We start from the raw sequence: 15,399 nt of genomic DNA, 5'->3' as shown, positions 1-15,399 counted from the left end.
GCTTGTAATTCATCCTCTCCAGAAATGCATTCTGTGATCCAGGAACATAACCAATAAGGAAATTATACTCAGAGAAAAGGTAGATGTGAAAATCAAAGAACTTCCCTGATGACGCCAGATATCTGTCAAGGTGGGATATGTGTTGAGGAACATCCACAGAATTGAATTCTGGCCAGTGCTCAAATTTCTGTTCATATGACTGAGTCTCTTGGCCAAACAGGACAGGGAGGTCAGCAGGATGATGTGGAGATCTCCAACTGGGCTCAGCAATGTGTTCATGAGATCACGTGTCTCCTGCAGCTTGGCAGATGCATGTCTGTCTTATCCTCCCAGCACCCAGTGCTACAGCTCCTAGGAGATGGGAGATGCCATGTGGTCTCTGTAGCCACTGTTATACTTCAATCCAGACCCTTGCAAATTGCAAGAAGTATAAAAGAAAAGAAAGGAAAAGAGAAAGTATAGGAGGAATGTGGGGAATGGTTGGCACAGAGCAACCTGGAGATGGATTTCTGTTTCCCATGCTTCCCCAGGGTACCCTGAAAAACTTCCAGATGGAAGGGAGGTCTCTGTGTGCCCCTGTCCTTCAGTACCTTTCTAATAACAGCAATAGTAACAGTGAACATTTTCCAGAAATTACCACCTTAGGTGTAGCCAATCTTCATTATTCATATTCTGTTTTTGCAAGTTTACTGCTTGTAAAATTTACTTGTAACCCCCAAATCAGTGCCCATGTGCCCAGAGCCACCTGATAGCTATGCTCCCTGCCGAGACTGAATGAGGCCTGTGCCTTCCTTTTTGTAAAAAAGACACTATAAACAAGTGTCTTTTTCCCCACCTGCCCAGGACTCTGTTTAAAACACCCTCCAGGGGCTGGATATGTGGCTCAAGTGGTAGTGCGCTCGCCTGGCATGTGTGCGGCCCGGGTTCGATCCTCAGCACCACATACAAACAAAGATGTTGTGTCCGCAGATAACTAAAAAATAAATATTGAAAATTCTCTCTCTCTCTCTAAAAAATAAATAAAAAAATAAAACAGCCTCCATACATCATGCTGAAGTGCTCTTGTGCTCTTGAGAAAGGAAGACTGAGATTGCCTCACAGAGCACACACACATCAAATAAACTCCCTTCCAACACAAGCTGTGGTGCTGCTGGCCCTGTTTCATGCTAACCAATTAGCAGCGTGTATCAATTAAGATGTCTCAAACAGAAGCACACATGCCACAAGATGACGTATTGGTGGGTGGCTACAAACAAGTGCAACCAGAGGCTGGAAGGCACCTAGCCCTGCTGCTACTAGGATCAGCACCCCAACATTCCCCAGCTCACGTTTCCAGGTGACTTTACAGAACAGTAAAGTAGCAGTACGGATAACGATAAGTATTACGCAATTGACTACTGACTTTGGGGTATCCTGATCATGGCTGGGTGCTGGATTCCATGGGCAGTAGCTCAGTGCTAACGGGGATGTGATGGAGCAGAGCCATCCTTAGTAAGGGTCAAGTGCTTCCCACATTGTTCTGTATAACCCTCCCCGGTAATCCTGAAAAGTACATCCTGTTTTTGCTCAGGACTTGAGTGGGGTTCATGAGCTTAAGTGACTTGCCCAAGGTAATCACAAAACCAGTGACTGCTGGGTTCAGAACTTCAGCCCTGGCAGTCAGACCATGGAGTCCTGGGCGCACCCTGAGCAGTACTGCCTGCTCAACTTCCCTTCCTGCCTGGGCAGAGTTGTGAGTGTCAGGGGACTAAGACAATGGGTAAGAAGAGACCCTAGACTGATGTTCTCATGCAAATGACATGTGAACCCTTGGGACATACTCAACCCACAGCACCTGGTATGCTATTTGTGTTTTGTGCTTTGAGGTAGATTTTTGGTTTGTGGTTACCACAGCTTATATAAAAATTAGAAAATTTTATGCAGATAACAACTTAATCTCAATCATATACAACTCTGTGCTTTGACTAGGTACTTAAAACACACATTTTATGCTTTTGATGCCAACATGTCCATCACTTTCTACTATGTATATTGACAATCTGTTTGATCTATAGCTGTCTTAATTTTTTTTTTCTCTCTCAACATACTGGAGAGAAATATTGACTCAGTATTACTTATAGTATTGCTGTCTGTGCTTTTATGTGTTTTATGTTGCTAATTAGTAATTTTGTTTGTCTGCTTCAACTTCATTCCCTTCAGCAGTTCCAGGGATAGACCTCATGGTGGGGAACGTGGCTTTTCTTTGGGAGAGTCATCACCTACTTCCTCCTCATTTCTGAAGGACAGTTTTGCTGGACAAAACTCTTCATTGGTGAGTTTTTCCTTTGTTCCCTTTAACACATTGAATTTATCCTCCTGCTCTCACCTAGCATACAGGGATTCTGTAGAACATGTCCTTGAGTGCCACCTTGGGGCTCCTTTGTCTGGGATAAAGGGATATTGTTAAAGCACCACAGTTTCTGTGCACTACAGAAAAGCATAGTCTCAAAGAGGGACAGGGTTCTTCCTGTACCTCAACCCTGCCAGGTGAGGACTGTGCTGGGAGCTGCAGGAGTCTTGTGTGGAGCAGGGCAGACATTATGGCTCAGCAGAGCTGAGTGAGGTTGTTGGGCTACTCCTTATACCTCTAGCATGGAGGCAGGAAATGTGCTCTCTCTCGCTGGAGCTCTCTCCCTCTGCTTTTTTTTTTTTTTTTAATTGTTGTTCTTGCTCTGATCAACGAGACAGAAAATGATCTTTGTCTGGGATAAGCAAAATTTTTAAAAATGCAGTTGGAAGGAACGCTAAGTGATGACATTCCTCTAGCCAGTGTGAGACAGCCATAAATTTAATGGAATTAGGAGCACTGCACTTGAATCAGCTTAAATTTGAAATAAATTTGTAGCAGGTATCCAAGAAAATTAAATCCCACAAGAATCTTCACACAGAATTGCCAGTGGCACCCATCATGGACCTCTGCAATGCTTCCTAAGACAACTGAAAGCCCGAAAAAGGAGAAAAGGAATCTGCCTCTGCTTCCTGCTCCAAGGCCTCTTTTTATTTAAGAATATGCATCAAACAGTCTGGTCTGCTTTTGTCAGTAAATAGGAATTTTAGGAAACACATAAAAAGAAATCCACTGTGATTCTGGTTAACTTTTAAGCACAGCACAAAAGCATGGTAACATAAAAAATGAAGAAAAATACATTTTTAGAATATTTGAATATTTAATTTATTTATGCCATGTGAGTTATATAACATCCAAAACAAAAACAGAACTCAAAACATGGTTTTATCCTTTACCTGCATGTGCTCCACTTCTTAATAAAAGGGATGAAAAATCTGGGGATCAGTCTGCAAACTGAAGGAAGATTTTTGATTCTGTCTTGCCATCCATGTCAAACAGAAAAACTTCCTTAAGAAAAACAAAAAGGTGCAGGACTGTATCCTCATGCCATTAACAGCTTCCAGACTGGAAGCTGCATTCAAGGAGCACAGCTGATCCTGAGCACAGGCTGACTCCCTGCAGGCCAGTGGTGAGGGCTCCCAACAGCTTGCACAAGGGAGAGACTGCTATTCCCAAGCCTGCAGCACCAGGAGGGCTTAATGAGGACAGACAGGCAAGAAGATGCTTGTACACCAAAACCAAAGAGGACATCATCCATGCTCACTTCCCCAAGAGGAGAAACAGAAGAGTCACTCAAGAGACTGAAAGGTGCACATCACTGGGTAGGTTATGCCGTCCATCTACATCCTGCCGTCTTCCTTGCTGGACTCTTCTTATGCACTGACTGGGGAAAGATTCTTTAGCTTTAGTACCTAGAAACAGTTGGCTCCCAACTGTAAGACTCTCACCACCCTCTCAGTAACAACCCAAGAACTTCTGCTACCCTAGTCTTCTCATGTTTAAAATGAGAATAACATCCCCAAACCCCACCAGTGTTATGAGGTCCAGAGCAAATATCTTGGAAAAATACTTGTAGTCTTAAAAAAGCACAATACAAATGTAAACGTCCATCAGCATGGCTGGTAACAACGATGATGCAGCCATGCACTCAATATTAGATTTTCAATATCTGATACTTATTTAAGGACCAGATGAACAGCAAGTGCCTTTGCCTCATTCACATTTTCCAGAACATATGCGCTAAGTGTTGCTTGTTTATCAAGGGCTGTTTAAAGGGACAGATACCACGTTGAATTACTGGCTTTCCCAGTTAAGGAGAAATATTCAAATGTTTAATTAAGGTTTTGATAGATCACAAAGCATGATAACATCACCAAATGTGCATGTACTCTGAGGTTTGCTGGTAGTTTCCCTGCTGCTCCTCTTGGCCGATTACAGGTACCATGCCTCAGAAGAAACAGCTTTCACCAGAGTTTGCTGTACAGCCACACTGTGCATGGGCCAGCTCTCTCTGATCTTGGCTCCTTTCCATTTGCAGGTTTCTACAAGAATGCTATTCTCTTTATTCTCCTGCTGAAGTCCCATCCCTTCTCTTTGTTTGATCATAAATTAAATTATAAACCCCCAGGGGAATGTCATTGTCACTGTCAAGCAGTAGCACCCATCTTCCCTTGATGTGAAAACAGCAATGACAACCAGAGCAAGGAGATCTCACCATGAATAAAAACATTAGCTGCCCAAGAGCTCCATGCCCCTCCTGGCCTGTTCCCTGCAGCTCTGATAAAGGCCCTACTGCATATCTCACCCACAAGCTTGATAATGTGCTAATTTAATTTTCCACTATATAAACCATAAACAGCTAGATTTTAAGATTTCCATTTGTAGTCATTTCAGACCCTTCTTAGCTTTTGTTCCATTACCATTTTTGGTCACAGAGCAGCACTCAACACTTGCTTTTGTAGTTTAATCCAGAAATCAACAGAACTCCCTGTACACATTGATGACTTATCAAACCCTCTCTTGTGTTATGATGGGTGTCAGCGCGTCTTTCTCAATAAGCCCTGTGGTACCTCTTGCAGGGTCATGCCATCAGGATATCTGGTAAAGAGATTTCTGACAGCTCTGCTAACAAGAAATCTGTCCCCAGCTCATATTGGGAACAAAAGCAAGTTGCTTTCTTAGAAGTGTCAACACTGCACCTAAATCTGAAGCAAATTCAAAGTGAAGTCAACAAGGTAAATTTCACTTTAAATTCTGCTTTGGGCTACAAGTATACCCACTCAGTGAAGCAGGTGCTGATGCTGTCTTTCACCAGCAACATAAGAAACAGCCCATGTTTCCAAGTGGTAGTTTGCAGGAATCATGTGTGGGGGATGTGCTCTCCACAATGGCCATCCTCACTTGGCAAATATTTAAAGTTATAGTTACACAGAGACCCGTGATTTTGTGAAGAGGAGATACATTCTGCGGTTTTATACACAAAGGACTTCCCTGGAGAAACTGCTGCATTGTGAGTGTCTAGGGGTCCTTCTCATTAGGAAAGGACCCCGCTCTAGAAGGACCCAGATCCTGAAACTGCTGTTAACTTCCTCACTTGTTTTAACAAATCTTCAAGTTTAGAAAGCAAATCCCTGGACATAAGCACTCTACAAGACAGCCAGATACAAACTCGGGCAGAAACAGGTGTAGGGGCAGTGAGGAGGCTGGGCCTTTTCCACATGGAGTTAGTGCTTGCCTGAGCACTGGGGTCACAGCTCTGGGAGGAAAGAGAGCCAGGAGACATGGCCACCTGGGTAGGGCAGGAAGGGAGGATGGAGGCATTGTGGATGGGAAGGGCAATCAGCAAGAACACTATGTGGGGGAGCTGAGCATGTGCTGGGCCCCGATGGCAAGGACACAAGGGAGCAGGACCCCATAAGGGAGAGGGAGACACTGACTGACTGGATGCACCCATGTCCAAGGAAGTGGGTTTTGACCTCCAGGAAAGAAGGAACCCTGGAGGAGCTGGGCAGCAACACAGCAAGACCATAGCTGGGCTTTGGGAAGTGGCTCCTGTGATCTGCTGAATCAAAGAGGGAGCCAGCGAGGAGCCAGACACAGAGCACAAGTTCTGAAATCTTTCAAAAAGGCCAAAAAAGGAGCAAGATTCTCAGACCATCATTCAGGGTGCTAAAACATCTGGCACTCTCAGACAGTGGGCAGCAGTACTCAAGCTAGAAAACCAGCAATGACCCAACATTGTGTCTCAGGAATACAGCTGGGATGGGGGTGCCCTGACTGCAACAGTCCACTCTGTCATCTCCAAACTCAAAGAGCATGAGCTGTAGGTCAGATGCACATATCCCCTCCCCACTACACACAAAGGACCAAGGGCTGAGAAGATTGATTGCTACCATTTTCTAAGAGCACTCGCTGAAGGGCCTTGCAGAGATGTCTTGTCGCTTTCACAGTCCTAACAAGAGATGCCACCAACTTTGCCATGGAGGTGAAGAAACCCAGCACACAGTATGCTGCTTTGGCTCCTTGCTAAATGTTTGCTAAATTACTCACCATTCCTAAGAATCAGGATGATCATTTAAGTACAAAACAACAACAAAAACTATTTTTCGCTATCAGCAGACATCATCTGCTCCTTACATCCTCCCACAAGCCACACATGACCATTTAAATTTAAATTAATTAAAATTACATAAAATTTATAATTCAGTTTCTCCATAAATCAGCCACATTTACACAATCTGCAGTCACATTCCCCAGCTGGACAGTGCAGGTCAAGGCCCCCTCCATCACTGCACAGTTCTCTGTAACCAAACGTGAGCTTCTGGGGGAAATTCACTGCTAAGTGGAAAATCACTTCCCTAGTCAGGTGCATCCTGTCCTTGGAGAGGCTGCCATATGGCCTGGCCACACCTCCAGTATTCATCTGACAGTGTACTGCATGGGTGCAAGGTCATCAAGTGCTGGAATGCAGAGGAAACTCAAATAGTGTTTCTGCTCCATAGGAGTTTACAGTCTAAGAGAAAGAAGAACAATATTAATGTAATCACACTATGTTGTGTTGTAATACTTATCAGTAAGCATGAACCAAACGGGGCAGAGGAAGCTACCCAAGTCAGAGAAGAATGACAGCAGTGTGGACTGGGGACTGTGCCACAGGGGCAGACTACACATCACATGTACAGCACAGCACAGCACAGAGGGGTTGCAAAATCAGACACTGAGGGAAAAAGTAAACCGTGGAATAGTATTTACAGTATGAGCCATCAAAATGTAAATAATATGTTTTATTTGTGTGCTAATAATGGATGCATATGTATACTCAGAAGGCTTTGGTTTTTAAATTAAAATACACATAAAGCAAATGAGAACCCATTAGTGTGTCCATTACCATTTGGAATATTGTATTTCTCAAAACAAAAGAAAGAAGTAAAGGAACACAGAGAAAAGGAGGAAAGAAGGATCAGTTTTATGGTGCAAAATGGAATGAGGCCCACTCAGGTAAAGAAGGACGAAGTGGATCTGGAGGGCGAGAAGATCTAGAAAGAAGGTGGAACTGGAGACAACATTTGCCCAACATAAAAATGGCATCAGAAAAGTTGCCCTGTGTCATTAACCATCAAAGATATGCAAATCACCCCACAAGAGAGAACTTCCTGCCCATTAGGATGGCTTCTATCAGAGGGTAAACAGAAGGCAACCATGCCTCTGTAGCTGGTGGGGATCAGGGCAAATGGCATAAGAGTATCAAAAAAATCAAACAGAACTACCAGATGACCTGGCAAGCCCCCTTCCAGGCTCCTGTCCACAGAAAGGGAAACCAGGACCTTACAGGACACCACACCCCATGTCAGTGCAACAGTATTTACAGGACACTGGGCATATGGCCCCCTGCTCACACAGGTGTCCCCATCCTCTCTGCATACTTCCACAAGCTCCAAATGGCCCACCCTGGCCACACAGATGATTCCTTTCATGCCTCCTCTGAGGCATGTCCTTCAGCCTTGGGAAAGGGTGGCCTTCTGGGTTTGTCCACTCTTGGCTCTCCTCCTTCAGCACCCCCATACCTGTGGGCTTCTCTCACGAGCATGGTGTTTCATCAGAGCCCACACATTCTATAGTCAATCCCTGTCCCACACACCTGGCTCTCCTGCCACCCTCTGCCCACCAGACTACTCTCCCCTCTCGCCTACACACACTGGACAGAAATCCTTACTACTCAAACTGCTAGACCTCTGTGCCTAGTTCTGCCCCATGGTAAAATGCATCCATGAGTATTTTATCAGAGAGATATCTTCTGTATGTCCTTCATGGTGAGCTCTAGAAAACACTTACCCCACCTTGCCCATACCAGTCATTGTGTTAGTCAGATGTCATCACCATGACCAAAATACCTGACAAGATCCACTTAGAGGAGGAAAAGTTTATTTCGAGCTCTGGTTTCTGAGTTTCTGTCCATGTTTGGCCCACTCCACTGCTCCAGGTCTGAGGTGAGGCAGAACACCATGGCAGAAGTGTGTCATGGAGGAAAGTTGCTGGGCTCCTGGCAGGAAGGAAACAGAGAGAGAGGGGAGTGGGCTGAGGAATATAGCTCAGTTGGTAAAGTGCTGCCTCCTTTGAATGAGGCCCTAGGTTAAATCCCTAGCACCACCAAAAAAAAAAAAAAAAAAAAAAAAAAAATGAGGCCAGGGACAGATATCATCCAAGGCCACATGCATAGTGACATATTTCTTCCAGCAACACCCACCTAAGTTACCACCCAGTAGTTCTTTTAAATTATTAATTCACCAGACAGACTACCCAACCATAAGTTACAACCCTCCTCATTTAAACATCTCCCCTGTGAACCGCCTTCATGGCCTCATGAGGAAGGCTGTGTGGCTGGAACTGCCTGTCATGCCCACTCTGTTTCCTTAGTCCTCCCAAGGGCCCTTGGATATGCAGCATTCTATTTGTACACACATGAGATCAGAGGCTTATGCAGATTAACTTAATGAGATTTGCACATTAGGCCAAAGTGCCAGGATTCAAACCCTGACAAGCCGCCTCCATGGCCTACATTCTTGATGCTGGATTACCATGTGACTTCCAATGTCCACATTCCTTGGAGTGGAGGGGTAATTTTTAGACCTAGAGGAACCTTAGAAATTACCATTCAAGTCTTCCACTTTTGGAGATGAAGAAAGGAAGCTACAGAAACCACCTGTTCCAAGGTCACCTAGAGTCCCTGTGGGAGCCTGGGCCCAATGTGGCTGCTTAAGATCCATTAAAGGCTCTAACTCCACCAGCCCCTTGGCACACCTACCTGCCTCCCATGTGGAATGAGCACAGGAGGGCACAGAGGCATCACAGTCCCTTGTGCTGCGTGGACCCCTCAGTGAAGTTGAGCATGCTGGACTGGATCCCAGCTTCACCAGGCCCTGCTGTTGTGTTGCAGAGGCCAGCCTTTTCATGGTCAGTCCATTGATGCGTTCTTCATTCCACCATCTTTGTGGAGCTGCTGGGGGTCCTGTCACCAGCTGCACACAGCCAGGTCAACTGCAAATGCAGACACATCCATGCATGCTTTCGTGGCTGCTCTCTGGGCTATGCTATCTCTTCCTCGGTCTTCTCATCTGTAAAATGAGGACAGTAGACATGTGTACTTCAGAATGCTCTCATAAAGTGTCACAGATCACACAATGTGTGCCTGCCTGCTCCCCAGCAGAGGCTCATGAAGTTTATGTATTAATCCATTGCCATTCTTCTCCACTGTCCTGTACACATGGGCTGTGAAGAGGTGAGAGGAGGTCTTCACTGGAAGTGACAAAAGCTTTCATGTGCCAGTGACTTGGCTGGTGGCTCCACACATATGGCATCACGGTGACAGTGAAATGCCCCTCCTTCAGGGACACACAGAGCTCTGTCCCTTCATGGTTCTCACTCTGGTAACCAGGCAACTGGCAGTAATCTCACTCAAGGAGAATGCTTCTCTGGCTCCACCTGCCATTGCAACAGGGTAAAGGGCATAGCTCACCCTTATAGAGGGGCCAGGAACAGATATCATCCAGGGCCACCATTCCAGAAGATTGCATTTTATTTTCTTACATTTGAAGTTACTTGCAAGATTTGATGATCAAAGAACTCCCCAAGTAAATTGAAAATAGAGAATTAGGCCAGGTGCAGGCATTTCAAGTGCGTTTGAATGACAGTGTATCCCAGAAGGTTCTGCAGCAGGAGAGCAAACATGGATGTTTCTCAGGTGTTGCTCAGGGGCCCTGGAGAGTGCCCTGTCAGGCCCCCTTTCAGTCTACTCACCCCAGCCCCACTCCAGAGCCCAGGCTAAAATGCCCATGGAACCCAGAGCCTGACACAGACCCTGGAGACAAACTCTTGTAAAACTACTTACACATCTGGATTGCTAAAATATGGGCTCCTGTCCAAAATACAATCTTAGTTCCTCATTGCACTTATTCAGTGTGATGGAACAGATGACCTCAAAGGAGACAAGTGGAGGATAGGTCCCTCCTGCCCCACCCACCAGCCCAGTGGTCCCATACCCTTGTCCACAGAGGACCAGGGCCCTCTGGGGCTGGAGGTCACTCACTGTGCCTCAGGTCCTGTGTATGCTTCCACAGTAATCACATTTCTCCTCAATACAATGTAAGCTTTGGCAAATAGACAACATTCAAAGGAAAAGAGAGTGATTTCTCTTTGAGTGACAAAATTAACTGACTTACCTCTTAATTTTATTCAACCTAATTCTAAAAGAGAAGTCATGGCATTTCATAAAAATATATAATTCAGTAACATAAAATTATAAAGTCAAAATTCAGAAAAATGGAAAATAATAAAATTAACGATAATTAAGAGTAGCTGGAGACACTCTAACCATCAAATATTAGTCAATGGGGTTCCTAGTAGCCAGAGCAAAGAAGAAAATAGACTTGAAAGCTTCACAGAGCCTCTAGGTAGGAATCAAATCAGTGCAGCTTCTCCTTAAAGCCAGACTGAGAAGTCACCCCAGGAGGCCATAGCCAGCAAGAGGTCCAGAGTTTTCTGACCTGAGGGAACCAGCCAAGAGCACAAGAGGTGCTGAGCATGCAGTGAGTCAGAGGGATGTGGGTTCCAGCTCTTTTGCTCACCACGGCAGCGACTTTTTGGAGAGCCATTGGGGGTTCTGAGGCATAGTTACGAGGGAGCACATGGAGAGGGGGGGCTGTCTCCATGCCCTTGCCACCTTTCTAGGACCCGCCACCAGCATCATTTGACAGCCTGGCTTCTGCTAAGTGGGACTTGGAGAATCCCAGGTACTCCTCTAGGAAACCACCTGCACTAGAGGTGTGGTCCTGCACCACACTGCGAAGGCTGGCAGGCCACATTGTGGCCCTTGACCCTGGCGACAGCCCTGTTTCAGAATTACTCAGGCACTAGATATGGAGCAGTAAATATTTTCTTGGCATTTAGAGACATTACACTATATAAGTATGTAAGTTTGTTTTTTCAGCTTCACTGAAACATAATTGATATAATGGTGTATATTCAAGGGGTACAACATGATACTGAGAAGTGTGTACACACCGTGAGGTGACTTCCAGTCAAGCAATGAGCATATCCATCACCTGGCATGGTTACCTTCAGATGTGTGGGGAGAATCACTAGTGAAACTGGAGTTTTGAGATGAAACACAATTCACTTCTTCCACTGACAGGTAGAGTCTGCACAAGCTGCAGTTCTCCAGCCTAGAAATATCATAGCCCTTAAAGGTGGGCCATGCCCTCCAATGTTGCACATACCCCAGAAGATTACCCTCAATTTCTTCTTCCTAGGTGCTGCTCTCCAAACTTCAAAGAATAAACTCCTTAGAGCAGGATGAACATTAATCTCTAGGATATATATAGAACTCAAAAAATCTTAACACCAAAAAAACCAAATAACCCAATCAATAAATGGGCTAAGGAACTGAATAGATACTTGACAGAAAAAAAAATATAATGAATAAATATATGAAAAAAGTGTTCAACATCTCTAGAATTTAGAGAAATGCAAATAAAGACTAATATTTCATCTCACTCCTGTCAGAATGGCAATCATCAAGAATACAGGCAATAATAAATGTTAGCGAGGATACAGTGAAAAATGTACACTCATACACTGCTGGTGGGACTGAAAATTGGTGCAACCACTATGGAAAGCATCATGGAAATTTCTCAGAAAATTAGGAATGGAACCACCATTTGACCAAACTATCCCACTCCATGGTTTATACCCAAAAGACTTAAAATCAACATACTGTAGTGATGCAGTCACATCAGTGTTTGTAGCACCTCAATTCACAATAGTTAGACTATGGATCCAAACTAGGTGTCTCCCAATAGATGAATGGATAAGAAAATGTGGAATATATACTCAGTTTTGAAGAAGAGTAAAATTATGGAATTTGCCAGTAAATAGTTGGAGTTGGAGAATATCATGATAAGCAAAATAAGCCAATCCCAAAAAAACAAACACTTATTTCTTTTTACTAATATGCAGATTCTAATTCACAATAAGGCAGGGGGCAGTAAGGAAGAATAGAGTTACCTTAGATTAGGTAGAGAAGAGTGATGGGAGAGGAGGGGAGAGGATGTGGGGATAGAAAAGATAGTAGAATGAAAGACATTTTTACTGTAGGTATATACATGACTGCATGACCAATATGATTCTGCAACATGTACACTGAGAAAAATAAGAAATAATATCCCATCTACATATGATATACCAAACTGCATAATTGCATTCTACTGTCATCTATAACTAAAACAATCAGACAAACCAAAAAGAAGTAGAGCAGAGCCTGGAGCCTCTAATTCCATTTTCCCTTCCTGTCATAACGCTCTAAAAATAACCCTATTAGCAATATAGGAATACATTTTTTGTGTCCATTTTATATTTTATGTATATGGAATTATATAGTGAAAGAAGTAACTTTTTAACTTCAGCATTGTTTATAAGAATCACATGTCCCACTGCCTGAAGCCCAAGTCTCTTCATCGCCTTTTGATAGCCTCCTATTGTGTTTTTTTTTTCTTTGAATAAGAGGTGCCTTGAAGAATTTTACCACCTGTGGGCATTTGGGTTGCTTTCTCTTTGGAGGATGAAGAAGTACCCTCCTATGATTGCTGTTGTAGATATGTTTGGGTAAATTGCATGTAAGTATTTTTGTTATTTATATCCTAAGAGTAAATTTCTGGATCATCAGTTACACATATTTGAAATTTAGTATATATTACCAAATGCTTTCCAAAACAACTGTATGAATTCAATCCACTAGTAACATGGGGACACTCTAATCTATCCATATCCTTAACTACATTTATTGCAGTCTGTCTTTTGTTATCTTAGTGATTTATATGGGTGAGCAATAGTGACATATTGTGTTTTAATTTGTATGCCATCGATGAGTAAGATACTTCTGCATATAAATACATTTAAAAAAATTCTAGATGGCCAGAAAATAAAGTCTTTATTTCTAAAAAATGTTTAAAGTAGAACATAATGTCCATTGCTTCTAAATGTTTCTTCAACAGAGAAGAGATGATTAATACTGTTAATCATATTTTTCTGATATTATAATTTTACAATTAAAATAAGCAAATTAAATTTAACATAATTGGGCTTAATCTCCATAAATATGATTTCTTAAATGAATAAATTAGAAATTACAACAGACATCCAACTACTTTCTCCCTTTTTTTCCAGTTGTTAAAGAAACAACAGGATCCTGCCTCAAATCTCTCCACAGCAAGCTGAATTAACCTCCATTAACATGGCACTGAGATTATTTTCTACTACTTTAAACATTACTACAGATTCTGAATATATATCTAAACTTGTTCCTTATATTTCTGTAGCTGTGTTATCCCCTTGTCTGGATTCCAATTTACTATCTCTTTTTTACCACTTCAGACTTAAAGCATCACAAGTCCCCCATCTTCCTTGCACATATGCATGGCCACACCAAGATTCCTGGATCTCTGAGAGAATAATACCCACACAGACACAGCTGTAAGGTTCCTAATATTTTATTGTCAGATGCTGTAAAACTCAAGGATTTTCTCATCAAAAAAAACTCATGAATTTTCTGCTCATGAATGAAGATTTTTCCATTTCTTCCCCCAAAGCTCAGACCACTGTCAATAACTATTCTCATTGTACACCCTTCTGGGTCCCTATGTGGGAATCTGTAAACCCACAAGGAGTAACATTCTAATGCACTTAGGCAAATGGGTATTAACCCATTTTCCTCCTTTTAATTCTTTTTCCTTTCTTCATATTTCCACTGATATCTTTCTGGGTTTATTTGGGCTACTGCAGATTGATGTAAATATTTACCTCCTTACAATTCCCATTTATTACTCTGCTTTGCAACTATGGACAAGCCTGCTTATTTAAAAACAGATAACACCCCTGTATATATACCCTGTGATTTTGCACAATTTGCTGCTCATTGGAATATAATTTTAACCCATAGAATTACTCATACTCCTACCAAAAAATCCTGGCTTGAACGAGCACATCTTAACCTAATGACCTGATTTTAATTATATATATAATTATATATATAATTAAATGTATATATATACCTTTGTAGAGGAAGATGTGGATCAGACTATGCTTGGCCTGGTGAAGGGATCCTCATCCTATAGGCCTTTTCCCATGGAGGTGACAGGGGCTCAGTATTATAAGGCACTCTCTGAAGATCAGTTTACTCAACATAGCCTGATTTTCTCCATTAATTGATAAACTGAGATCCCAGAGGATTCTCTTGGCCTCTTGAGCCTCTTTATCCTCCCATTGGTACCAAAGATGAGAATATGAGTGGATTCTTCTTTTCCAAAAGAGGACCTCTCATTTCAGTTGAATTCCCAATACTGAGGGACCATTTGGGGAATGCTCTCTGGCAAAGGCTGTATTTTAATCATCAAGTGCATAAGTATCTTTTTTTCTAAAAGTTTAAATTTAACCACATTTTCAGTTAATTTTTGTCAGTTGTGAACACTTTGTCTCCTTAAATCTTGAGGTACCTTTTACACTCTGAGCTGCAAGCTCATTATCATGTGCTTTTTTCTCATAGTACATAATCTGCCTCTGATAAGAATGAATGGTTCTCTCCAATTCTTTTGCAAGATCTTTGACTTGCTTTCTATAGTTCTCCAGCTGTTCAGTTACATGGATGATGTTTTCATCCACTTCGGAAAGTTTTTCCTCTCACTTACCTGGTAATTTTCCTCTACTACTAATTTTCTTTGGAGTTTCATTACATTTTTTGATTTAGTTCAACCTTGACATTAAATTTCTGCTGAAGATTGACAACATCTCCACATAAACAGAAGAACAGCAAAAAATCCAACAGCTGCATATATCACCAACTCCCAAGGATACCCATAAGGATGATGGCCTGGTTTCATATCCACAGATAATGATGCCAAAGCACTGTGTAATTCTTCCTGGACCAACCCCAAATACAGCTGAGGGGCAAACCTTAGCCCCTCCAT

At 42.7% G+C, this 15,399-nt stretch overlaps 1 pseudogene; it reads right to left on the bottom strand.

The window, feature by feature from the left end:
• Positions 1-15,399, bottom strand: part of LOC114107411 (melanoma inhibitory activity protein 2-like) — a 47,677-nt pseudogene extending 32,278 nt beyond the window's left edge.

The sequence above is a fragment of the Marmota flaviventris genome, chromosome 6, assembly GCF_047511675.1.
Source record: "Marmota flaviventris isolate mMarFla1 chromosome 6, mMarFla1.hap1, whole genome shotgun sequence".
Classification (NCBI taxonomy): domain Eukaryota; kingdom Metazoa; phylum Chordata; class Mammalia; order Rodentia; family Sciuridae; genus Marmota; species Marmota flaviventris.
The sequence above is the reverse complement of the archived record's forward strand: the minus strand, read 5'-3'. Positions and strand labels throughout refer to the sequence as shown.